We start from the raw sequence: 25,660 nt of genomic DNA on the forward strand, positions 1-25,660 counted from the left end.
AGACCACCCTTAGTGCCTACTAGATGGTAGGCAGTGATTTTCACTTACATTATCTTAACATTTTAAAGATGTGCAAAATCACTTAGGCCTTTCATAGACTGCATGAAAATTTAAATCACCAAGATAGTTTTCATTTAAAATATCATTTATCCTGTCATTATCCTTTCAACCTACTAGAGAGAGGAAGAGGAGGACACATGCATGCATACAATTATAAACTGCTTATCAAAGGAATTGTTTCCTATTACCTGTACTTATTTCTAGGTTTTTAATGTAGGTAAGATACCAAATAAAAGACAAAAAATTATTTTTTAGTATTTACTATTTTTGCTATTTGCCAGTAATAAAAATTTCTAATGAAAGTAATCCTATTCGTAAAGGCATTAAAAAAAAAATACAAGATGCTAAAAAATGCCCTTAAAAAATAGACTATATGAATATAAAGGAAACTGGACAACCCAAATTCTGGATGGAAATACATTCTTTCAAATTAACATGTAGGCTAAATGCAACTTCAAAAGTCCCAAAGGGAAGTAATATAAATATAAATGGTTCTGAGACATTAGTTAGCTATTTGGGAAATGAGGTGGAGAGGACTTATTTAGATCATAGCATGCAACAATAAATGTTTTGATGAATTAAAGGGCTAATTTCTAAAAATAAAGCCACTAAAAACATCTAGCAGAAAACAGGAAAAAAATTCTATTAACGTCTGGAAGGGATGAAAGATTTCCACTTTTAAGGTTGAGAAAGAAAGCTCAAGAGAAAAAGATCAATAGACAAAAAATTTAAATATTTATAATTTGTATCTTATCCAAGTTTGATTTCCAGTATTTTCTTTTTTTTTTTCCCTCCAAATTCCTGGTTTAATAAGGACTTATTTTGACAAAAAAGGGTCCCAAACATCAGGCTGTTCACAAAAATAACCCACAGTATCAACTTTAGAAAACAAATCTTAAGACTATTACACTAATTATTTTTCTAGAGGATGCATTTGACATGCCAACTCTCATTCACAAAAATACATTGTTACATTTGTGTTGAACAGCCCCACATAGCACTCTTATGCACTCAAAGCTGCTCTCAGGTGCTACTCAACTAATGCGATTGCCTCTGCAGTTAGGGAAGCAACTACTGAGCTCATGTATGAATGAATGGAAAGAACTGTACTTCCTGCATTAACAAGAGATTATTTTGGAGACAGCTGATAAAAACCACACATCCTTTTTATTGCTAAGTCATAAAAAGATATCAAAATTAAAAGCAAAAATTACAGGGTAAGACTTAACATAACTACTAGGAGTGTCAAAAGAAGTGAAAACGGGACTAGGCGCAGGGCAATATGAATTAATGAACATGGGAAGGACAAGGATGGGGAGAACAGTGAGCATGTGCTGAAGAAGATACTAGGGGAGAGGATCTGGTGAAAATTTTGATCTTAGACAAGCGCCTAGGTAAAGAAATAATGGCACAACATTTCTAAACCCCACTATGTGCTGAAGAGTCATCCTCGCCATTGGCGCGGTCTCTGTCATCCTCTCCTTCCTCAGCCTCTTTTTCATCATCCTTGATCAACTCCAGCTGGTCATCCCCCCGATCTTCATTATCATCATCATTCAGTAGGTCCCCCTCCTCAGCAGAGTCATCTGCACCCCCCTCAGACTCCATCTTCACATCAGTCTCATCTTTCTTCAGGGAGCTGCTGCTCTGCTCCTCAAAGCCGAGGAACAGGAGGGGGAAGGGAGAAGAGATTCGATTCTGAATCTCCCACTCCCGGGTTCTACGTGGAGAAGCCAACTGCTGCTCGAGGTCGACAACGCGGCCAGACCGCTCAGTCTCGTCTCTTCACAAAATGGCCGATTTCCAGTATTTTCAATAAAGGATTAATATCTCTATCACTATATCAAGGAATCATAAAAATGGACAAAACTCCTTTTAAAACATTAATTAAAACATATCAGAGTGTTCAACCTCACTAATAATTTTAAATGCAAATTTAAGTAAAGATGTTATTTTTCACCCATCACTTTAGCAAACATTAAAGGATCATTCTCAAAAAAAAAAAAAAAAAAAAAAAGATCACTCTCCATGCTAACTGGAGTATGGTTAAACAATCCAATATACTGCTGGTACAAATGAATACAATGGACAATGAATGAACACAACTCAAAAAGCAACCTAAGAAGATATACATGCAGTCTTCTGAAGTGTTCAAACCCTCTTTGGTAGATTTTGAGAACCTAAATACATACATAAAGCAAGAACTTTATGCACAAACAATAAATATTAGAAAAGTCCATCGGGGCGCCTGGGTAGCTCAGTCGTTAAGCGTCTGCCTTTGGCTCAGGTCATGATCCCAGGGTCCTGGGATTGAGCCCTGCATCGGGCTCCCTGCTCTGCGGGAAGCCTGCTTCTCCCTCTCCCACTCCCCCTGCTTATGTTCCTGCTCTCGCTGTGTCTGTCTCTGTCAAATAAATAAATAAAATCTTAAAAAAAAGGGGGGGGGCACCTGGGTGGCTCAGATGGTTAAGCGTCTGCCTTCGGCTCAGGTCATGGTCCCAGGGTCCTGAGATCGAGTCCCGCATCGGGCTCCCTGCTCAGCAGGAAGCCTGCTTCTCCCTCTCCCTCTCCCCCTGCTTGTGTTCCCTCTCTCACTGTGTATCTCTCTGTCAAATAAGTAAATAAAATCTTTAAAAAAAAAAAAAAAGTCCATCAATGGAATAATAATAAAGCATAAGTATGTAGTAAAGGAAACCTTTTATGCCTTCCTTGTTCACGTTCATGTTCAATGCAATGGATACCAAAATATTGCAAATTTATAAAACTCCCAACTCCATAAATACACTGCAAAGACAAACATGTTCACACAGCTATAGTATACACAAACTAAAAAGTCCTCAAAGGCCATGAGACACACTAAAAATATGAGACCTTCAGGTGAAATGAAGGGAAAAGCAAAAAGTAGGGTAAGAATATCCATTAAAAGTCAAATACCATATTATGTACTCATACATTAAAATTTTCACAGCAATACTCTGAGTTACTGTGTTCCCAGAAGGAGAGAGAGGAATACTAGAGGTCCAGAGTGGCTGAGTGATGTGCTGAGGACCAGAGAGCTAGTAAAATGATAGAGCTGGAACTCTGATTCCGAATCAAAAGCTCTCCACACTACCCTAAACGAAGGGAATGTTTTCTACAGCGGCACAAGACACGTAACTTAGAGGTAAAACACTTGTTTCATATATCATAGGTTTCATCACTCCTGTTTCAAAACATAGGTTGTTTTTCTGACTTTGTCATCAGCGAAAAAGGCAGTAATTTTTTTAAATTAACCCAAGGAAGGATAAAATTACAGTTTGAAAGGTTTACTTTCCAAGTCCTTTCAAAATCTCTATTATTCCCAATAGCAGGTACAGATTGTACAATTCTAGATTTCCCATGGTGTGCCAAAACTCTAGGAGATAATTAAAAAATGTTTAATGAATGAATGAACAAATACTAATTTAAAATAGAACTAGAAACTCCAGATCTCCCCGTAAGTACAAGAGGCCTACAACAACAAAATTCTGAAATACCAGTAACTACTAATAAACAGCCATTAATTACAGGTGTAGGTTGCCGGGTCCACAACCAGTAGACAGTTTAAGAACACCATCTACAAAGAGGCTGCCCCCACCCCCTCAAAAAATGTAGCTGGGGACAATGCACAGCACAAAATAATCCCAAGAATGAAATTAAGACCCTTCAGAACAGCTGGTTATAATTTCGCTTTTGCAGTACTCTCCTTCACAAAGGAATGATAATGACACTCCACTGAACTTTCCATGTGAAAAGAGAGAATATTAGGCCTCCTAGGCCAAATGTATTGCTAATGTATGTTTTTTCCCCACACAGGATGGATGGCACTTCTAACTCCCCAGATTATTTATACAGTTATTTAGATGGCAGGCAGTAGGTAAAGAATAAAGTATCAAGATAAATACTAATCTGTTATAAAGTTCACCAGGAGTTGGATATTCTAAATTCAGTTTCTAATTCCCAACAGCAGGAACAAGGTCAAACAATTAGGTGGTGAAAAGAGAGAATATGGATAAATACAGATATTTTAGGACAGGTACTCTACAAATTCTATCTTCCCATCTAAAAATCTGCTTCTTATATCCTGCTTTAACCCTACTCTACACAAAGAAAAGCCATGGAGAATGGTTATATTTGAAAGTAAAGGTGTTTTCTAAGACTGAAGACTGGTAAACTCAATCAAGAGGTACGTTCACTTACGGTCATGTGCCAATTCACCCTCAATGGGCCCATCCCCGTTTCAGATACAGACACCACCATCTGGCCTTTCCTATTTTCTAAGATTCTTAGGAAGACAACTCTACTGATTTAAGCCACAAATTTTCTATTCCTACTTAACCAATTTGATAATGTAATATCTGGAACAGTTCTAAATTCCCCAAACCTCCATCATCAGGAATTTTTAAAAGGTAGCTATACAGAAAATTATCTTCCTGAAGAACAGTTGTGCTATGCCAAAATACAGCCTTATTCTCAGGGCTAACCAACTACTTAGGTCTGAATTTTCATGAAATAAATAGCTCGTAAGGTTTTTTTTTTTTTTAATCAAAAAAGCATAATCGTCAAGCTGGTATAGCTTACAGAATCCCCATCTGTTATGAACTAGGAAACCAAACTACAAAACTTACCTAAAAAGTGTGTCTAAAATAAATCACAAGCTCTAAGTGCAATGATGAGTATGGAGATGCTCCATCCACATTAGCTTTTATAAAGCCTTTTTGTCCTCCAACCTGGATAGCTAAAAACATCTCCTAAAGAGACAATTAGTGTTACCTCCATAGAACCAAACCCTCAGTAAGCACTCATTATTTTGACACCAATTGTGAAAAGTACTAAAATAAATGCATCATTCATGCACAAGCTTCTGAAAATACTACCGACCTCATATTTGAATAGGCTTTTAGTTTTCACAGAAATGTTCACATAGTCATCTGATGAAAACAATAGGAAAGAGGGCAAGCCATCCACGTTAAAATTTCTAATTTACAGATAAGAAAATGGATTAGTAAAGGTTATATAGCATAACCAAGAGGTCATAAAGTAACTAACTGGCCCAGTTGGTACGTGGTCTTTTGACAGTCCAAGGCTCTTCTACTTTCCTCTTACACTGATCATAAGGTGTAAAACTGAAACATATCACAGGAATTTGATAGGCCTAAGACTCTTCACACCTAGATAATGTTTCTTCTTTTAAAAAGGTAAAAGATCCAACCAACTGGCTAAGAAATGTGTTGCTTCAAATGAGAACAGCCTGAAAAAGCCACAATACCTGGATGCAAAAATATGATCCAATTAAAAAAATGAATATGCTCAAAAAGCAACAAATAGAGAAAAAAACAATGTATGTATTTTGCATTACTGGTTTAAAATTCTAAATGTGTTTTAAAGAGAGAGGGTGAAAAACCTCAACTGATGATACTACATAACCACATTATCTTCTGCTTGTCCAACTTAACAAACATTTCAAAATATTTTATTATAAAAACCAAAAACATGGGTCAGCATGGAAATAGGTTGAAGGTAAAATTTAGTTGTTTTCCACATGAGGCAATATCTGGTAATAGAAGTCTACATGGTAGTGTTTTCTCCAAGTATGGTTCAAGGATTACAAATATTACAATTACCCATGAGGTAAAATCCTTGGCAGAAAAAGGCCTAGAAATCTGGATTTTTTTTAAGCACTTAAAAAAAATTCTAATAAACTTAAAATTTAAGAACCACCAGGATACAAACTGAGGACAAGCTTAGGGTAAAAATAACCTTGGCCTTGGTAGCTGTAGAACTTGAGTAATTACTTATCCTCAGCCCTGGTTTTCGCAATGGTAAAGCAGGGGTGGTAGGGACATAATTTTCCTACTTCACAGAAAAATTCTAAAGCATTAAAGGAGATGGTTTATAGAAAGTACTTAGCACAGAATTTTGACACATAGTAAGTAATAAATAGCAACAACTATAGTGGAAAACTTCCTGTATTTATAAATATTTAACACTTTTAACATTAGCGAATAGCTATTAAGCTTTGTATGTTGTGTCATTTCACTCCTTCCCCTACAACTCCCAAAAGAAAGCAGCATTTTAAATATAAGAGTCACATGATTTGAAAGGGGGGGTGCACAAATCAACCTTGTTTCCTTTAAAAACAACTGGAAAGTTTGGTCACATTTTAAGGACTAGAATTTAAACATTACACACAATTTGTTATACATTTACATATATAATCACCGCCTGGTTAGACAAAAACCCACTTCCAATCATAACAGGAAGGAAATACTTACTGTTTATCAAAAGAAGGAAAAATTCATACTTCCCAAGATCAGAGCTCTGAAAACAGTATTTAACGTAAGGTTTTTAAAAAGAGAACACAGAGAATGGAGAATGACTTACAATTAAAAGCCTATTCTAGGGGTGCCTGGGTGGCTCAGTTGGTTAAGCATTTCAGCTTAGGTCATGATCTCTTGAGTCCTGGGATGGAGCCCCGCCTCAGGCTCCCTGCTCAGTGGGGAATCTGCTTCTCCCTCTCCCACTGCCCCTCCACCCTGCTTGTGCTAGTGCATGCTCTATCTCAAATAAATAAAATCTTAAAATAAATAAAAGCCTATTCTATCCCAAAAGACCATCCGCAAGCACTTACACTTGTAAAAAAAAAAAAAAAATTGATACCTTCCTCTCCTTAAATCTTGATAATCCAATCAATTGCCAAACTCAGTTTCTCTCTCATCCATTCTCTCCTTTCTCTTTCTAGTAGGGCTACTTCAATTCTGGCTTTCATTTCATTTGACATGAAGGGACAGGTTTAGACCCTAGCCAGAACAACAATGCTAAACAGGATTTCTGCCTCCACTCCTTTAATCCAGGGGTTGGTAAACTTTTTCTGTATAGGGCCAGATGGTAAATATTTTAGACTCTGCGGTCATAAAGTCTCTGTCTCAAGTACTCAACTCCGCCACTGTATAGCTAAAACAGCCATAGGACAATATGTAAGTAAATGAGCATGGCTAAAAAAAACTTTATCTGCAAAAACTAACTTCAGGTCAAATTTGGCTTACAGGCCAATCCGCTGACCCTTTCTAACCCAACTAACAACAACTTTGCTAAATTCCATCACAGATCATGTTATATATGATCAAAAGTCCCCTTCCTTACAAAGAACTCAACAGTTCTTAACCTGATACACAAAGGCTTCCTCCAAATGGGTCTAATTTTCATTATCGACAGTTTTTTTCCCTTCCCTCCCCCTACATTACAGACAAATTGGCTTCCCTAGTGTGGTTCCTTATACTCCCCAATTCCAAGCTTTTGCTCAATCTGTATACAGAATGACAACCTTTCTTTCCCTCCCTCTGGAATACCTAACATCTCCCTTGCTCTCCCCACCCCAATCCAGGTCTACTAAATCTTATCCATCCTCCAAAAAGTACCCTTCTCTTTACCAAGAAACTCTTTCTTAGCGGAACTTCCATGGCACCTTATTTATCCTTTGTGACAATGATTGTTTTATATCTTATATACCACAGTGAATTATGTGAATATCTTAGGTCTCTTCAGACCATAGACAGGATCTATTTATGACTCATCTGTGTATTTCCCATAGTACTTTACACTCAATAAATATTTAAAATAAGAAACTATTGTTTTCAAAGAAAATACTCCTACAATTAAAAGCCCTCACATAACTTAGCACTTTTCAGGGAATAAGTCTGAGGCTTTCTTGTTCCGTATTAGTATACTGCATAAAAACTAGACACTAGCTCAACAAATTATGCCTTCAAAAATCAGTCTCAATCTCGTTACTCGGAAAGCAAAATGGTAAAGTGGGAAGGACATAAAAGGGCTGGATTCAAATCCTAGTTCTGCTATTGTGTCTGTTTCCTCCCTGTTAGGTATTAACACTACCTCTACCTGGGGGGAGAGGGGAACAGACTAGGAGTAACTATTAGCACACAGCAGGCAAACAGTAAATTATTATGCATTAGGACTTTCATATAAATTTAATAACACCTATCTAAAGTGATTGCAAGGTTCCTATTCTGTTGTTGAACATCTTCTGTGCTCAGCAATATGAAGAATAAAGACATAGATGGTCCCTTGTTATGGAGAAATTCAGTCTGGTAATGATCCTTTCACAGATAAGTAACAATATATTGAGTCCAGCTAATTCTGAAAAAAATGAATATTATTTCAAAAATATTTTAGGCCTAAAGCTAAACATTTAACAACAGTGAGTTATAATCAAGTTAATAAGTTCCTATTAAATTAAAATGTCAAGCTTCTTACAATGGCCTACAAGGCTTTCTAATTTCATCTTCTGCCACTCATTCTACACCTGATTATCACGTATGCTCATGTCACCCTGGCTTTCCTGCTGAAAATCCAACAAGCCAAGTTCAGCTCCACCTTAGGGCGACTGCAGCTGTTCTCTTCACCAGGAATGCTCTTCCTCAAGGTCTTTAAGGACATCCCTCTGCCTTCATTTTGATGTCAGCACACACCTCACCTCCTTAGAGAGGCTTTCCCTGATCACCCTATCTAAAATAATCACCCCACCAGGTAACCATCACTTTTGATCTCCTTACATTGTTTTATTTCTCATGATAGCAACTGTTAAACTAGCCTTCGTTCATTTATTCATCATCTGTCTCTCACGTTAGGGTAAAACTTCATGAAAAAAGCAATTTCTTATTGGCAGCTGTATCCCTAGCAATTAAAATAGTGTCTGGAACATACAGCATACTAGATACACGTTTGTTATTTAAGTGAATACATGCTTATGAGGGATGAGGAATATTCCTTCATCATCACAAATTACAATAGCTTCTTATACTCAACTGCTTCCAATTAAATCTAGCATGTCAAGGCTACTCCCAGGACAGAGGTTCTTAATTTGAGACCTCAGGGAGTCATTATACCCCCTTTTTTTTTTTGAGGGAAAAGTCTATAGCATTTCTTTTTTAAAGGGTCCCTAATCACAAAAACATCCTAGGAGCAGTGATTTACAACTTTGGCTGTAGTATGGAATCTCCTTGGAGAATCTTTAAAATACAGATGCCTGGTCCCACCCCTGAGATGATATCTTATCTGGTCTGGTACAGCATTACCATCAGGTTTTGTTGTTGTTGTTAAGCTATCCAGATGATTCTAGTAAACAGCAAAAAACTGAGAAAAATGCAACTTGGAAGCAACAGATTTTGGATCAGATTTCTCAAAGCCACTTATATATGGAAGAAAATAAAATTTAAAAACTAAGGATTCTGAAAGAATTAGCATCTCTGGAAAACAGATTCATTTAAAAGTGCACAAATAATTATCATAGAAACATTTTAAATAAAGATTAGTATCTCTAACTCTATTTAAATACTAATCTGCCATTGAGATTTTAGACCTTATCCTCAGAACATAAATCCCATTTTTCATTTAAAACACACTTATTTCATATAAAAGTTCACTTGTTAATAATATAGTAGGTAAAACCTAAACATATCAAAAGAATGACAAAATACTTTTTGATGACTAATCAAGAGTACAACTATGAAGCCCTTTGCAGCTTTATCGCTAAAAACTTATTTGAAGCAATATACATGTACCATTTAGCCTCCACTGTTATACAGGATGACACACAGTAGATTTAGGTGAAACTAATATTGACAACACACACAAAAGGAGAAAGAAGATGGACAATTTCAGAGATTTATTTAGATCGTGCCAACAAGGATTTGAAAAGAACAGATGTCAGACAAGACACGGGTGGTGGGTTTTTGGGTTTTTTTTTTTTTTTTTTTAAGTTCAACAAGCAAACATCAAGTAATGAGCCAGTTCATCGTTACCAATCCAGAGTATCATAGGTTACTGGTTTTAATATCCTCACCCGAGTAGCCCCCTTTAAAAAATGATTAACGGGATGAGAGAGCAAAAAACCAAAATGCTAAATACTTGAAGAATAATAAATAAATGCAACGATGCTAAAGTCCATAGTGGCAAATAAATTTAAATGTCAGGATACTTAGAATAACTAAGGCACTACCTACTCTTCTGTCTTGACTCTTGACTGTATAGAGATATTTGCTGAAGCAGCAGATCATGAGCTCACCTGATAAAAGAACACACAAACTTAAAGCAACAGTTTTTAAATCGAAAAGCCTTTGGGGAAGAAAGCCAGACTTCTAGCTACGAAGTCTCTCTGGCTTGACTCAGTCATACTGCAGTGACAGTCCATCCCAAGCCTTATATATGAAAAGCCCTCGTCAAGTGAGTAAAGTAAATTTAGTGAGAGTGCAAACACAGAGACACACATGCAGGTACACAACTCATCAACCCATTTTAGCTGAAGAGATTGAGCTTGAAATGCAAAGAAAACATGAGTAAATGTAAAAGAATCAAGAGTTGGAAAATTTCTCTTTGAAATTTCCCTTCTTTTTTTTTTTTACAACAATGGGCACAGGGGGAGCTTTAGCATGCTACATCATTTTACTCTATAAAAAATAATGTCCTCTTATTCGTAACTTTCTTTTTTATCAAGAGCCTCCGGAAATAAATGTTCTGGGATAAACTAGTAAATAAATAAAGCCACAAATACACATTCCCAAAATGTGGGCTGGAAACAAACACAAAGCAGCACAGGATATGAACTCCATTGGCTGCTTACAAAATGCTTTCATGTACAGAAGCCTCACAGAACAGGAACAGAGCTGCCAGTATAGAGGAGGAGGAGGAGCTGACAACTGTGTGAAAGGGCTGTCTGGAGGTACAGGCATCAGAAGACCTCGTGACCATCAAGAGACCAGGGTCATTTATTCAATAGCATGTTACCAACTCTGAAAGCCTGCAACCCACTCACTCCTTTTAATCTGGTGAGACAAGAATAAACAAAAAAGAAAATATCAGTGGGAAGAAGAGAGAGAAGTTAAGAAAATCTGATCCAAAAGGAACTACAACATGGGGGAAAAAACCCAGCCCCAGTAGTTAATTGCCTAAGTCAGAGAAGAGCAAAAAAAAAAAAAAAAAGCTGAACAGTAAAACAGCCTATTTCATGAACAACTTCAGATGCCTCCATATGTAAGAGAACACCCTGGTCCTGGATTGAGCCTTACCTCGGGCTCCCTGCTCAGTAGGGAGTCTGCTTCTCCCTCCCCCCACCATGCTCTATCTCTCTCAAATAAATAAAATCTTTATATATATTTTTAAAGATTTTATTTATTTATTTGACAGAGAGAGACACAGAGAGAGAGGGAACACAAGCAGGGGGAGTGGGAGAGGGAGAAGTAGGCTTCCCGCGGAGCAGGGAGCCCGATGCGGGGCTCTATCCCAGGACTCTGGGATCATGACCTGAGCCGAAGGCAGGTGCTTAACGACTGAGCCACCCAGGCACCCCTAAATAAAATCTTTAAAAAAGAGAGAGAGAGAGAGAGAAGCAGAGAGACAGAGAGAGAACTCCCCTCTTTCTAGTTGCTGCTTCAATGACCTGTTCTCGCAGCCAGGTAATACTGCACTTACCTCTACATACATCCCTTCTAAATGGGATGCAGTGTTTTGAAATCAGCTCATTTCCCTGAACTCTTAACTTTTGAAGTAGAGGCTAAAGGATAAAACGATATCTAATGGGGGGGGGGGGATAACAGTGATGAGGAAGAGAAGAGTAGAAAAGGCAAGGGAAAACAGACTGGAAAGAACAAAGCAGTGGTTCACAACCTTTTCTACCTCGACTGAGGAAGGTTGACTAGCATATATTCATGTGTCTGAATCATATGTAATCGGAAATGGGGGGGAAACTGAAAATATTTGATTGATTCTGATTTGTCCCTTAGGGGAATATTCCTCCTCACGATGGCCCTTTAAGAATTTCTACTTTAAAAGTGCAGTCTGACTCATCAATGTCCATCTTCATTGCAAAGCCCTAAACACTACTAGAACACAGTTAAAAGTATATTTTCTTAGGGCTGGTGACAAATGTGAGGGTCGGATGAGGGGAAGGAATAAACAATCAGAGCTAGAAGTACTCCTATTATATAGTTTACAAGATGCCTTCTCAAGATTTAATCTCAGCTTTAGTTTCTTTATCTATGAAACAGACACAAAGCTTACTACGTAACTAGAGAATATTGTCAAAAATGAAAGAACTATATACATTCCAGGCACCCAATATAAAAAGTGCCCTTTCCCTTCCAAAGAGAGATAAAGATGAATCCAATGGTTCTCAACTGAGGATTTCCCCCCACCCCAGGACACGTATTTTTGTCAGGATGCAGGTGGCAATGTTTGGAGACACATTTTATAGTCACAACTAGCGGGATGGAGGGAGGGTGCTGATATTTAGTGGGTAGAAACCAGAGATACTGTTAAACATCCTACAATGCACAGGACAGCTCCCCACAACAAAGAGCTATCTGACCAAAAATGTCAGTAGTGCCTATGTTGGGAAACTCTACCCAAACAAACTCATTTCCAGAAAACCACACAAACATGGAAGAGAAAGGAAAAAGAGTCTATATATTCCCTATAGTCTATAAGAAACCTATTTTAAAAAGGCAGTCTAGGAACACCTAGGTGGCTCAGTCGGCTAAGCCTTCAGCTCAGGTCATGATCCCAGATCCCGCTTCTGGCTCCCTGCTCAGCAGGGAGCCTGCTTCTTCTTCTGCCTCTGCCTGCCACTCCCCCTGCTTGTGTGGGCGATCTCTCTCTCTCTGACAAATAAAATCTTTTATAAATAAATAAATGGCAATCTAAAGACAGCACTCCTATCTTCTGGCAGCTGTTACTCAAATGACAAATGAAAATGTCACAAATATCAGGAAAAAAAGCTTGTAAACGTCAGAAAAAGTTTGTCTTCCTAAACGTTATTTCAAAATGCAGGTAAAGTGTCAATGAGAACCTATTAAATTCATTTTTTTTTTTTAATTTTTTTTTAAGATTTTATTTATTTGAGAGAGAGAGAATGAGAGACAGAGAGCATGAGAGAGAGGAGGGTCAGAGGGAGAAGCAGACTCCTTGCTGAGCAGGGAGCCTGATGTGGGACTCGATCCCGGGACTCCAGGATCATGACCTGAGCCGAAGGCAGTCGCTTAACCAACTGAGCCACCCAGGCGCCCCTAAATTCATTTTTCTAAATAAAAGTAGTAACACTGAAGCTTGAAGTTAAAACTGGCATGCTCCTATCAATCAGAACAGAATAAAGTGACACAACTCTTTCAGAAAGCAACCTGGGGTAAAAATAGGCTAAAAATGATGATATCCTTTGACCTCAGAACCCAATTTAAAAGAAAGAACACAACGTGCAAAAGTACTCAACGCATAATTACGAAAAACTGACAACAATGTCCAACACTCAAAATCTAGACACAAAGTCTGGATATCATTACTACTATTTATGTGCCTGACCCTAAAACAGGATATAGGCATTTTGCATATATTATCTCCTCTATCCTAACAAAACCCCCATAAGGTAAGGTTGAAAAGTCCCATATTACAGAAGAAACTAAGGTGCAAAAGATCACAGAGCTAGCAAGTCAAGAGACTAGATTCAAATCCAGGTGGACCAGGATCTAAAGTTTCAACCACTTTAGTGCTACACTGCATGCCATGAGTAACTGAGGTAAAAATTTGATGAAGTATTATGAATTTAGTAAAAATAATCATGACTACTTCTTACAGATAGAATTTTATACCTAAACGGAGAACAAATACTTTTCAAATACCCATAAACGGTTTAACAATTGACCATGTAATGGATCACAAAGACATAGCTCAAATTCCAAAAATCAGACAGAAAGCATACAGGCCACATTCTTTGAACACAATGCAAAAAACCCTAGAAACCAACACTTTTTAAAAGGGGAGCAAAAAAGAAAACAAAAAAACAAAAAAAAAAAAAACAGAAAAACTTAACACATCTTATTAAGTAATTCTGATGAGGAGAAACCAAAATTGCTCTATTTAGAAATGAACTATGAAGACATGACAGACCAAACTCTTAGAATTTGGCCAAAGAACTAACTCAGAGGAAATGCTAACTTAAATGTTTATTTAAGAAAGTAAGACAGATTGAAAATAAATGACCTAAATGTATAACCTAAAGCTGCTTAAAAAAATCCAAAGCAGAAGAAATGAATAAAGACAAAAACAAAACCAATGAAATACTGTTAACAAAAGATAAATTCAATCAACATAAGCACAAGTTTTTGTAAGAACCTAATTTATAAAGCAGAAAACTTTGTATCCAAGAAAACAGAAGTGAAAGAGCAAATTAACAACAGAGTAAAGCAATACAAACAAACCACAGATCTACGGGGAAGATTCTAAGAGATTACCAGGCAGAATTTCGTGGCAATAAATTTAAAAATTTAGGCAAAATGAGTGATTTTCTTAAAAAATGTTGCCAAAATTGGGTCATGAAGAGGTTAAAAACCTTAAACCAATAACCATAGAAACAATTTACAATATCAGCAAAGACCCATTCATAATAGTAAAATGGCAACTATGCTGTTCAGACATTTTAACAAGTTCTAGCAAAATGTTAGCAAACAGATTAATCCTTGCCAATTATTTCCAAGTGGAGAAAAAGATGGGAAAATTTAACAAGTCAGTCTATAAGCCTGCCACAACCACAGCCAGCCTAAAACTATGTTATAGGTCATTCCAAGTTATGAATATGGGGGAGGAAAAGCAGTCCTTCCTCCACAAAAACACCTAAATCCCATTTGACATGCATTAAAATAATAATCCAAATCATCCAGACAGTATCTGATAATGTTTAGCCTAAGCACTCCCCACTGGAATGCAAACTCCAGAGAGAGCACAGGTTTTTTTTTTTTGTTTTTCTGGGTTTTTTTCCTATTTTGTTAACTGCACTGGAGAGCTCCTGACAAATACTAAGCACTCAAATAAATATTTGTTGAATAAAATCATGGGCCAATCAACATCAGGAAATCATTTAAAGACTCTAAAGAAAAAAACGTATCTATTACTATCTCCAAAGATACTGAAAAAGCATCGATAATATATTCACAGTTGTAACAAAATTCCTTATTGAATTAGAAATTAAAAGAACTGTGACTGCCGTGACAAAAGACAATTATCATAAACTGACAGCACAAATCACACTCAATGGCAAAACATAACTTCTCTAATTAAAGTCAGGACCCTGATAAGAAAGTCCCCTAACTCTGATACTATTCTACCATGTACTAGAAGGTTCTAGTCTGTGCAATCAGACAAGAAAAAGAAACACAAAGTCTTAACAATTGAAAAGGAGAAAACAGGGTGCCTGGGTGGCTCAGGCGTCTGCCTTTGGCTCAGGTCATGATCCCAGGTCTGGGATTGAGTCCCACATCGGGCACCCTGCTCCACAGGGAGTCTGCTTCTCCTTCTGCCCCTCCTCCCACTCGTTCTCTCAATCTTTCAAATAAATCTTTAAAAAAAGAAAAGGAGAAAACAGAATGTCACTGTCACTCAGGTGACTATCCATCTAGTAATATCAAATAAAAATAAGTCAAAGAATTGCTAAGAGTAGGAAAATTCAGTAAGGCAGCCAAAAACAAACAAACAAAAATCAACATATAAAATCGAGTTTCCCCATATATCTACAAGAAATTATCTCATTCTTAATAGCATTAAAATCTGCAAAATATCTACAAATAAATATAATAGGAAATGTGCAAGGCCTATAGAAAGAAAAGTATAAATTTTACTCTAGGGTGCCTGGGTGGCTCAGATGGTTAAGCGCCTGCCTTTGGCTCAGGTCATGATCCCAGGGTCCTGGGATCAAGTCCCGCAGGGAGCCTGCTTCTCCTTCTGCCTCCTTCTCTGTGTCTCTCATGAATAAATAAATAAAATCTTTAAAAAAAAAAGTTTTTTACTCTAGACATAAAGGACCTCAATAGAGGAAAATACCACAACTTTGGAAGACCTAATGCTGTCAAGATGTCGTATCTCCAAATTAATGTACAGTCACAAAACAGTCCCAATCCAAATCCCAACAGGATTTAAAGGAAGCTGATAAACTGATTCTAAAATTCATATGGAAGAAGATAATGAGCAAGACCTTCACAAAAATATACATATAATTTTAAGGAAAAGGAGAGTGTAGTTACTCTATCAGATATTTCAAGCTATGGCAAGTAGTATATATTTTATCCATTTAAAGCTTTAGTAGTTCATTATATTACTTTATTATGTATTACTAATTCATTATATTATTATAGTATTCCTTATATTACAATTCATTATAGCTTTAGTAATTCAAACAGTCTGACATCCATGCAGGAACTGACACTGCATCACACAGGAGACAACACATCAACATAAATATATATGGAGTTTGTTTACAATAAAAGTACTCTTTCTAATCATATAAAAAGAATGTTCTATTCAATATATTGTTTAGGGATAACTGGTTATCCACTGGCAGCCAGGGGGGTTAAAATGTTGCCTCAAACCATACACAAAAACACAGATACAGAGAACAGATTGGTGGTTGCCAGAGGCAGAGGGATGGGGGTGGACAAAATGGGTAAAAGGAGTCAAAAAGTAAAAACCTCCAGTTATAAAAATATAAATCAAGGGGATACAATATATAGCATGGCAAGTAGAGCTAGTAACACAGTACTGCATATCTGAAAGTTGCCGGGAAACTAAAACTTAGAAGTTCTCATCACAGGGGCACCTGGGTGGCACAGTCGGTTGGGCATCCAACTTCTTGGTTTCGGTTCAGGTTGTGGCCTCACAGTCATGGGATGGAACCCCACATCAGGCTCGGCCCTGAGTGCAGAGTCTACTTGGGCGAGTGCAGAGTCTACTTGGGATTCTCTCTCCCTCTCCCCTCCCACTCATGCTCTCTCTCAAGTAAATAAATAAATAAATCCTTTTTAAAAAAAAAGTTCTCATCACAAGTAAAAAAAAAAATTCTGTAACAATTTAGTGATGGATGTTAATCAGACTTATTGTGATCATTTTGCAAAACATACAAATAGTGAATCATGTTATATGCCTGAAACTAACATAATACTGTATGTCAATTATATCTCAGTTAAAAAGAAAACCAATTTTAAGAGCTAAACATAAAAGCTACATACAGTCAATCCTCTCAGAGAAACATTTCTCCCAACGAAAGGCCTTACACTCCAAGTAATTTCCTTCCATTTCTTTCCCTTCCCACGCACTAATATATATTCCTTCTTGCCTCTCCTAGTTCCATCAATATTCTGCTAATTTTCTAACATGAATATCCAGTCATGTCAAAAGTTTACTTAAGTGTGTAATCAATGAGGGCGCCTGGGTGGCTCAGCTGGTTAAGCGACTGCCCTCAGCTCAGGTCATGATCCTGGAGTCCCGGGATCGCGTCCGGCGTCGGGCTCCCTGCTCAGCAGGGAGTCTGCTTCTCCCTCTGACCCTCCTCCCTCTCCTGTTCTCTGTCTCTCATTCTCTCTCTCTCAAATAAATAAAATCTTAAAAAAAAAAGTGTGTAATCAATGAAATACGTTAGATTTGGAGTCAAGAACTCTAGTACAACCTTGACTCTTAACCTAGTAATTTTTAGCACAGTCATTTGACCTCTCTGTCCTGACGTTTCTCAACTATAAATGACAAATTTGTGCCTATTCCCAAAATAAGTTTTAAAATGTTCTATATTTCGGACACCTGGGTGGCTCAGTTGGTTAAGCGACTGCCTTCAGCTCAGGTCATGATTCTGGAGTCCCAGGATCAAGTCCCACATCGGGCTCCCCACTCAGTGGGGAGTCTGCTTCTCCCTCTGACCCTCTCCCCTCTCATGCTCTCTCTCACTCTCAAATAAATAAATAAATAAATAAATAAAATCTTTAAAATGCTCTATATTTCATCAGTCTTGCATTTGTACCTTTCTTTCCATTCTATGCCCATCACTCTGGTTCAAAAGACTTTTACTCACAGATAGGCTACTTGCGTATAAGTCTTACCCTGGCTTCCAAACCATCCTACACTTCCAATCCATTCACCCCACATCACTATCAGAGATTCTTTTATCAGCACTCCAACCATGCCATTCCATGTTAGTGATTCTGCACTAGTCGCAGATGGCTCTCTTCCCTGTTACCCAACACAACATCCTCACCTGAGGTCACTCATCCTTGGATCTGAAACATCCTATTTCCTCTTGGAAACCTAAGTGTCATCTTGGATCAAACTAAAGTTCCACTCTTCTCTGGGTTTCTGATCACCTTAGCCCAAAGTAATCACTTTTTCCTCCTAAATCTCAGCATTTAATGCCTGTATCATGCATCTAATTACAATTAAGGCATTCACTGCCATTCTAATGCTTCCTTTTCTACTTGAATGTGGGAGAAAAAAATCAAGTCCAGTAAATTACTCCTTGAAGACAGGAACCAAGTTTTCAATTCTTAAGTGTTTTCATCATTCCTTATTTTACTATCAGAGAAGTATTTCCCTTGTCCTTTAGGGGCAAAGTCAATCTTAATGACAGATGATCTTGAAAGGCTAGGCTCCAAATAATTAAGAGTTACCTTGAAAATTTTTATATCTATTATTCTTTGCTTAGAGAATTCTGGATCACCTTTTCTGGAATTGCCACAGGGACACTTTAGACTATCCTTAATCATGACACATACTAGTTTCTATTCAGATTATCAACTATAGTAACTTCTATACCTGTTGAAGGACTATCTGTTAAGGGAATATAAGGCATGGGTGCCTGGGTGGCTCAGTTGGTTGAGCGACTGCCTTCGGCTCAGGTCATGATCCTGGAGTCCCTGGATCGAGTCCCGCATTGGGCTCCCTGCTCAGCAAGGAGCCTGCTTCTCCCTCTGACCCTCCCCCCTCTCATGTGCTCTCTCTCTCTCATTCTCTCTGTCTCAAATAAATAAATAAAATCTTTAAAAAAAAAAAAAAGAAAAAAAGGGAATATAAGGCATAGCTCTTGGAAGGCGGGCCTGCTGGGAAACACCTAAGAGCAATACTGCACCTCACCCTTCCACAAGTTTTTCAGTCAATCTTAATGTTTATGGATGAAATCAAGGAAATGTGTCTCATCTAGTAATACCATTACACTGTCTATTTAGAATAAAGCATGTAAGTGTAAATAATCTAACACTGCTTTGGACATTAATAGAAATAATAACTTCCTGCACCTAATAAAATGGAAAACCAAGTATAGCTGACCCTTGAACAACACAGGTTTGAAGAGTACAGGTCCACTTATACATGGATTTTTTTTTCCAATAAATACAGTACAGTACTTTCTCTTATTGTTTCCCATAACATTATCTTTTCTCTAGCTTACTTTATTAGCTTATCAATTATTATTTAAATTACTATTATTCATTACTTGCTGTATCAGCTTATGTATATAATACATACTACATACAAATTATGTGTTAAATGACTGTTTATGTTCTTAGGCTTCCAGTCAGCAGTAGGCTATCAGTAATTAAGTGTTGGGAGAGTCAAAAGCTATATGTGGATTTTCCACTACATGAGAGGTCGACATCCTTAACCCCCATGTTGTTCAAGGGTCAACTCTATATACATATCACATCAATGTCTTGAATGTACACTTGAAAATATCAAAGTCACCTCACGCCTCTCAAGTCTGAGATCTACTTACTATCAAGTTATGATTAAGAACAAATTAAGAGAATTCTCAATTGGGAGGAAAATCACTGCACCAAGCAAACTTCCTGCAAATACAAAATTAGCCTTTCCACTTAAAACTTCCAAGTCAAATTTCTTCTGTGAATGCTTGAATGTATTTGCATAAGAGATCAATTTCAAATACAGCTGGGAAGAAGCAAAATGAGTCTTAAGCAAGCCTCACTCTTGTTTTCATCTTACAAAGAGAAGATTGGCCTGTCTTCCAGCCTTGTGAATAAAGATCTTGCAAAATTCACTATGCAAAGGGTGTGCCCAAAGAATACTTGGTGGAAAAATCTGCTGGACAAGTGCCAATTTAAAAAGAAAAACATTTTCACCCAGTTGGAAATCTAGAGAAACAGTGGTTGCAGCAACTCAGCTGAAAACTCTTAAGATCTGAAGAAAAATTTTTAAGAAAAAACCCAGATCTTTTCATTCTCAAGAGTAAAATTCTATGAAAGGCAATTGAATGAATCAAAGAAAGAGTCATCTATGTTAACTTTATGCATCTAGGCAGTAACTAAAATTCCACGTTTGATGTTTGACAGTGTCAAAGGGCAACTGATCTCTAATTCTACATAAATGAACTTTATAATCTGTAATTGCCTTTAATCAATTATTTCTGGGAAAGAAATAGGAATAAAAGATAACTTTTTATTGTTTTCTTTTAAAAAATGAAAAAATGTTTATTGTTTTGCTTATTTGGTTTTTGGGTTTTTGTTTAAATATTTTATTTATTTATTTGACAGAGCAAGACAGCACAAGCACGGGGAGCAGCAGAGGGAGAGGGAGAGGGAGAAGTAATGACTCGGGGCCCGATCCCAGGACCTGAGAAAAAGGCAGATGCTTAACCAACTGAGCCACCCAGGCGCCCCTGTTTTGCTTGGGGGGGAGGGCAGATATAGAGGACTGTTTTTCATTAGGGATATTTATTTCCAAAGTATAACATTCCAACGGCTTTATTCAGCAAAGAGGATACCCATACGGTAAAGCCCTTTGTCTTCACTCTCTCACTATCCCCCATTCTCAGGGTCCATACCTTCCTTTCAGATTTCTGCATTGCCGTTAAGTGGAACACAATTAAAAAAATAAAATGACAGTTACTGCAGGTATACAGACTGGCACCAGGTTGCCTCATGAAAGAAACAAGTGAGCAGACTGCTGCTGCAGCTCTGCCACTAACTCCCTGACGGGACCAAGTCTGCAGACCCCCTATGGAAATACAGGCAGGATGAGCTCCATGAGGGATCACTCAGCGGCTCAGCATACCTCAACAAGATGGACAGAGTGCCTAACAGTGGTAAAACTCTTTCCCATCCCAGTCTGGGTCTCATCATTACAAAACAACAAGTGACATTTTCCAAAAAGGTATAATTTAGACTTTGTAAGTGAGGAACCTAGGAAGATTAAAAGAATTAAAATGAACAATTCTCAACAATAGTCTAGAATTCTTTTTTACCATATTGCTCCCTAATCCCACAAATGCTAAGAAAAATAATAACCTCCAGTTCACCCTTCAAGTTTTCTGGTGATTATCAAATCAATAAAAATAAGATACTGAATGTTAATCATAAACTCCATACTCAGACATGAAAACAACACAAACCCAGATAAGTGGGTGGAAAAACCAATCAGGATATTCTTTAACTGCTATTTTATGCCTTTCAACTTCCTATAATAACCAGACTCACCAGAAAAAGATTTTTTGAGGAAAATACTTCAAAAAACACTAAGGACATGCTTATAATTCATATATCAGTTATAAGCACAATGCAAGACTAAAGGAAAAAGAACATAAAATACTTCCACATTTTAAAAGACTTCTTTTTCCAGCAACTGGGGAAATAAGGATTTTTCCACATAAGTTAAAATATAAATCATCCCTTTAGAATGTCAAAAATGTTTTTAGAAAATTATGAACTAGGTCACTTCTCTGGATTATTTATTATAGTAAAGGAGAAACACCTTCCCATCATCCCTCATGATCAGTGCCATGCCCACCAGTGTACTGTACAGTCAGAGAGGCATCTAAAGAGCAATGTCCCTTCAAGTTGCTCCATTTCTGGGAACAGAATCTTCTTTCTGCTCCCTCCCAGTCAGTTCAGTAGAAAAATACTCATAGAAAGAGCAGCAAGAAAGAACTAGCTTTTTATCTTCGCTGAAGTAAATTATGTAACATGTTTATAGTCTTGGGCCTCAACTGTAAAATGGAGATCTCACCTTCATCATATGAATGTTTTAAAGATTAAATAAGATCCCAAATGTAGGGGGCACCTGGGTCGCTCAGTCAGTTAAGCGTTTGCCTTCCACTCAGGTCATAACCCCAGGGTCCTGGGATAGAGCCCTGTGTCCTGCTCCGCGGGCAGACTGCTTCTCCCTCTCCTCCCCACCTGTGCTCTCTCTCGCTATCTCTGTCGCTGTCTCTCTCAAATAAATAAAATCTTAAATAAATAAATTCTTAAAAAAAAAAAGATACCAAATGTAAACCACCTAACATATAGAAGGTGTAATCAATACATACTAATTCTCTTGCTTCCTTCTTTTTTTAAAAAAGTCACTCCAGCCACTTCCCAGATGCTAGGTCTGCCCTAGCAAAATGACCCTCCCAACCCATCCAACCTCTATTCCATACAAGAAATGAATAACAGGTTATTGCAGGCCAAAGAGTGTATCTGGTTAAGATACAGACTATTTACCTTTCCTCAAAATTTATTACCAAATTACTTAATATTACTATAAAGTCTCTTGAATATAAAGTTAAATGCCCTATTTTACACTATGTTTGGTAGATTTCTTTTCATCAACCAAGTCTAAAGGGCAATTTGCTTCTGTTTCCACTAATACAGCTCAGTGTTTATGCCCAGGCTGTGGGTAAACAGCCTAGAATAGTACCTTGATTTCTTGTTAGCTGTGAGACATTAAGCAAGCTACTTAAACTTTTCATTTCTCATTCTCAGTCTGTAAAACTAAGATAATACCTACACCTCATTGTATTGTGAGAACTAAATAAGTAAGTATAAGCACTTACAACACTGCCTACACCTCAGAAATATTCAACCAATGTAAGCTATTATTTTTTTCCTAACATGTTTCAACTCTGTTGTCTGATTAGGCAAAGTAGGTTAAAAATGTTGTTCCCTAGTTCCAACAACTCACTTCAGTCAGTCCCCTCCCCCCGGGGTTCTGTGATCTCCCAGGTTTCATACTAATTTAGTCCCAGTGGTCCTAAGCTCTGTCTCCCCCAGTTTCTATTTTCCCAGGATGCATCAAGTGCCAGAACAAATGGGAAAAAAAGATTAAAGGGTGAGCAAAAAAAACCAGTCACTACACATACACACTTCTCATTTAATCCCCTGGCTCATGTCCTCTATTAGGCAAAAGTAAAACAACCTGAAAATGATTTAAAATTGAATATAACCCCTCCTTCCTGGTTGTCATTCCTCCAATCCTCACCAACCCCCCAACCTTTTCTCCACAAATCCTCTTACCTGAGAGTTCTGAGTATAATCTATACAGTTGCTACAATGCTACTAAATAGGTTACCAGGGCAACCTGCAACATTTGTACTTGACCAAAAACTTTTCAGGATATTCTACTTGAGGAAAAGACTCTCCAGACACTTTTATCAGATTGAAATTGGTTTCAAAACAATTTTGTTCATCACTTCGATGCAAAACCCTTCTTTGTAACTAAACAAATATAAAATCAAACAGGCTGAAGTGGCCACAAAGCATTACGAGGAACCCAAAATAGTAAAATTTACTTTATATATATTATGTACTGCACCCATTAGTTAAAATTTTAGAGACTCAATGCTCTCTTTACATTGAATGTAAGAGCATAATTTCCCCAGCTATACAATGGGAAATAGGAAAAAAAAGAATGAACTGATAGATATTAAAAGACATGACCTGAGGTATAAATTTCTGCCTAGCCTGCAAATTAGTCTGTTTTGATCTTTGTTTAGGGAGAGTAGAGAAACTAATTAGATTACTATTCATTTGAGGGGTGCCTGGGTGACTCAAGTCGGTTAAGCAACGGACTCGATTTCAGCTCAGGTCTTGATCTCAAGAGTCATGAGTTTAAGACCCACATTGGGCCCCATGCTCGGCGTGGAGTCTACTTAATAAAAAAAAAAAAAGATTACTATTCATTTGAAATAAAATGTGGTCCCATGCTTTCCCTTTTCTACTAAAATAATGTATCATGCACATGGAATCTAATAGGGTGCTATGCAAATGACACTGAAACCTCTGGGTATACCCAACAGCCAAAAATGTTTAAATGAAAATTGGCAAGTGCCCACCACATTCAATAACCTCCTTCCAACTGTTCCTTCATCTCAGCATAGCCATTCAATCTAGTTATTCCTGCCAAAAACCTAGGAATCACTCATAATACCTCTTCCTTCTCTCTCAACATCCACTCATCACATCCAATCAATCACAAATTCTAGTCACTCTATCTCCAATATTCAATTCTCACTCTTTCCTGCCGAAGTCTGAGTCCACCATTCTCTCTTAGCTGGTTTACAACAATAGCCTAACTGCTCTCCCAAAATCTACATCCACTTTGCTCTTCACACAATTACAAGAGGTTTTTTTAAAAAAAAATCCAAAGATGTTTAAACATCATTGGCTCCACAATTAACATTTTAAATGTGAGATAACCAACAAAAACACCGATATGACTTGGCCTCTAACTACCTCTCTGGCTCATTTCTCATCACTCTCCTTACACTGTGCCCTGTTTCTGAAAGTGTCAAGCACCTCCCATCCCCAAGGCCTTAGCACATGCTGTTTCTTCAGTCTGTAGCACACTCTTCCTTCTTCACCACCAATCACTTTTCATCATTCAGGTCTCAGCTTACATGTTACTTCTTCAGTATACCTGCTATAATACCCCCACCCATTTTAATTAGATGTTCCTGATATGCACCCTTCAAAGCTCCCTGAACTTCACTTCTGTAGCACCCACAACCACTGTAAATACGTCATTAACTATACGATTACTTGCTTAAATAATGAGTCTCTCTTTCTAACCTATATTGTCCACAAGGACAGGGCAGGGATTGTATCTTACTCACCACTATATACCCCTACCACCTAGCACACCTCAGTAGGCAGTCAATACACCTGATAAATGAATTCATCCATTTCAAAGTCTCCAATATAAGGCTCTGAGGTACAGATCCACTCCTCACTTTGTTTATACAGGATTACTTGGAAGCCCATTTCCTGATTTTTTAACACTTGCTGGAATGTGCAAAGGAATACAGAAATTTCATTTTTAAGACACTAGTAAAGAACCTGGACCTTCACGTGCTAGTAGGGTTATTTTGCAAAATGTATTCTTACAATCACCCACGGCTTGAAACTCCATCTATCATACTCCCTCCTTCACTGACCCCTCACATCCACTGTTAATCAAGTCCCACTAACTCTGGGACACCTGGGTGGCTCAGTCGGTTAAGCATCTGCCTTCGGCTCAGGTCACGATCCCAGGGTCCTGGGATCGAGTTCCGCATCGGGCTCCCTGCTCAGCGGGGAGCCTGCTTCTCCCTCTGCCTGCCGCTCCCCCTGCTTGTGCTCTTGCTCTGTCTCTGATAAATAAATAAAATCTTTAAAAAATAAATAAATAAAAATAAAGTCCCACTAACTCTACTTCTGCATCATCTGAGCTTTTCTCTTTCCTCTGTATACTACATTTATCACTCTTACCTATGTTGCTGGGTCTCAAAAAAACACCCCAGTCTAGCCAACAAAGCCCCATGCCTTTTAGCCTCTGTCCTCACTGTACACTGTGCCTTCTACCTATACTGACCTCAGTAGGCCACAACCAAAAGAAAACTTCGTACCAAAATCCTAGCCCCCCTTCAAGGCTCATTCTAATGTCCTTTCTTTCCAGTTGCATCAACCAGCTGTGATCTCTTCCTGTTTCATTTATGTCATCTAATATTTGCCTTATATTA

The 25,660-nt window shown here is 37.7% G+C and overlaps 1 protein-coding gene across 5 annotated transcripts in view; it reads right to left on the reverse strand.

Annotated features, from left to right (window-relative positions):
- The window catches only part of KANSL1 (KAT8 regulatory NSL complex subunit 1), a 179,392-nt gene that overhangs the window by 99,925 nt on the left and 53,807 nt on the right, over positions 1-25,660 (reverse strand). The gene's annotated exons all lie outside the window — the stretch shown is intronic.

The sequence above is a fragment of the Phoca vitulina genome, unplaced genomic scaffold, assembly GCF_004348235.1.
Source record: "Phoca vitulina isolate PV1807 unplaced genomic scaffold, GSC_HSeal_1.0 scaffold41, whole genome shotgun sequence".
Classification (NCBI taxonomy): domain Eukaryota; kingdom Metazoa; phylum Chordata; class Mammalia; order Carnivora; family Phocidae; genus Phoca; species Phoca vitulina.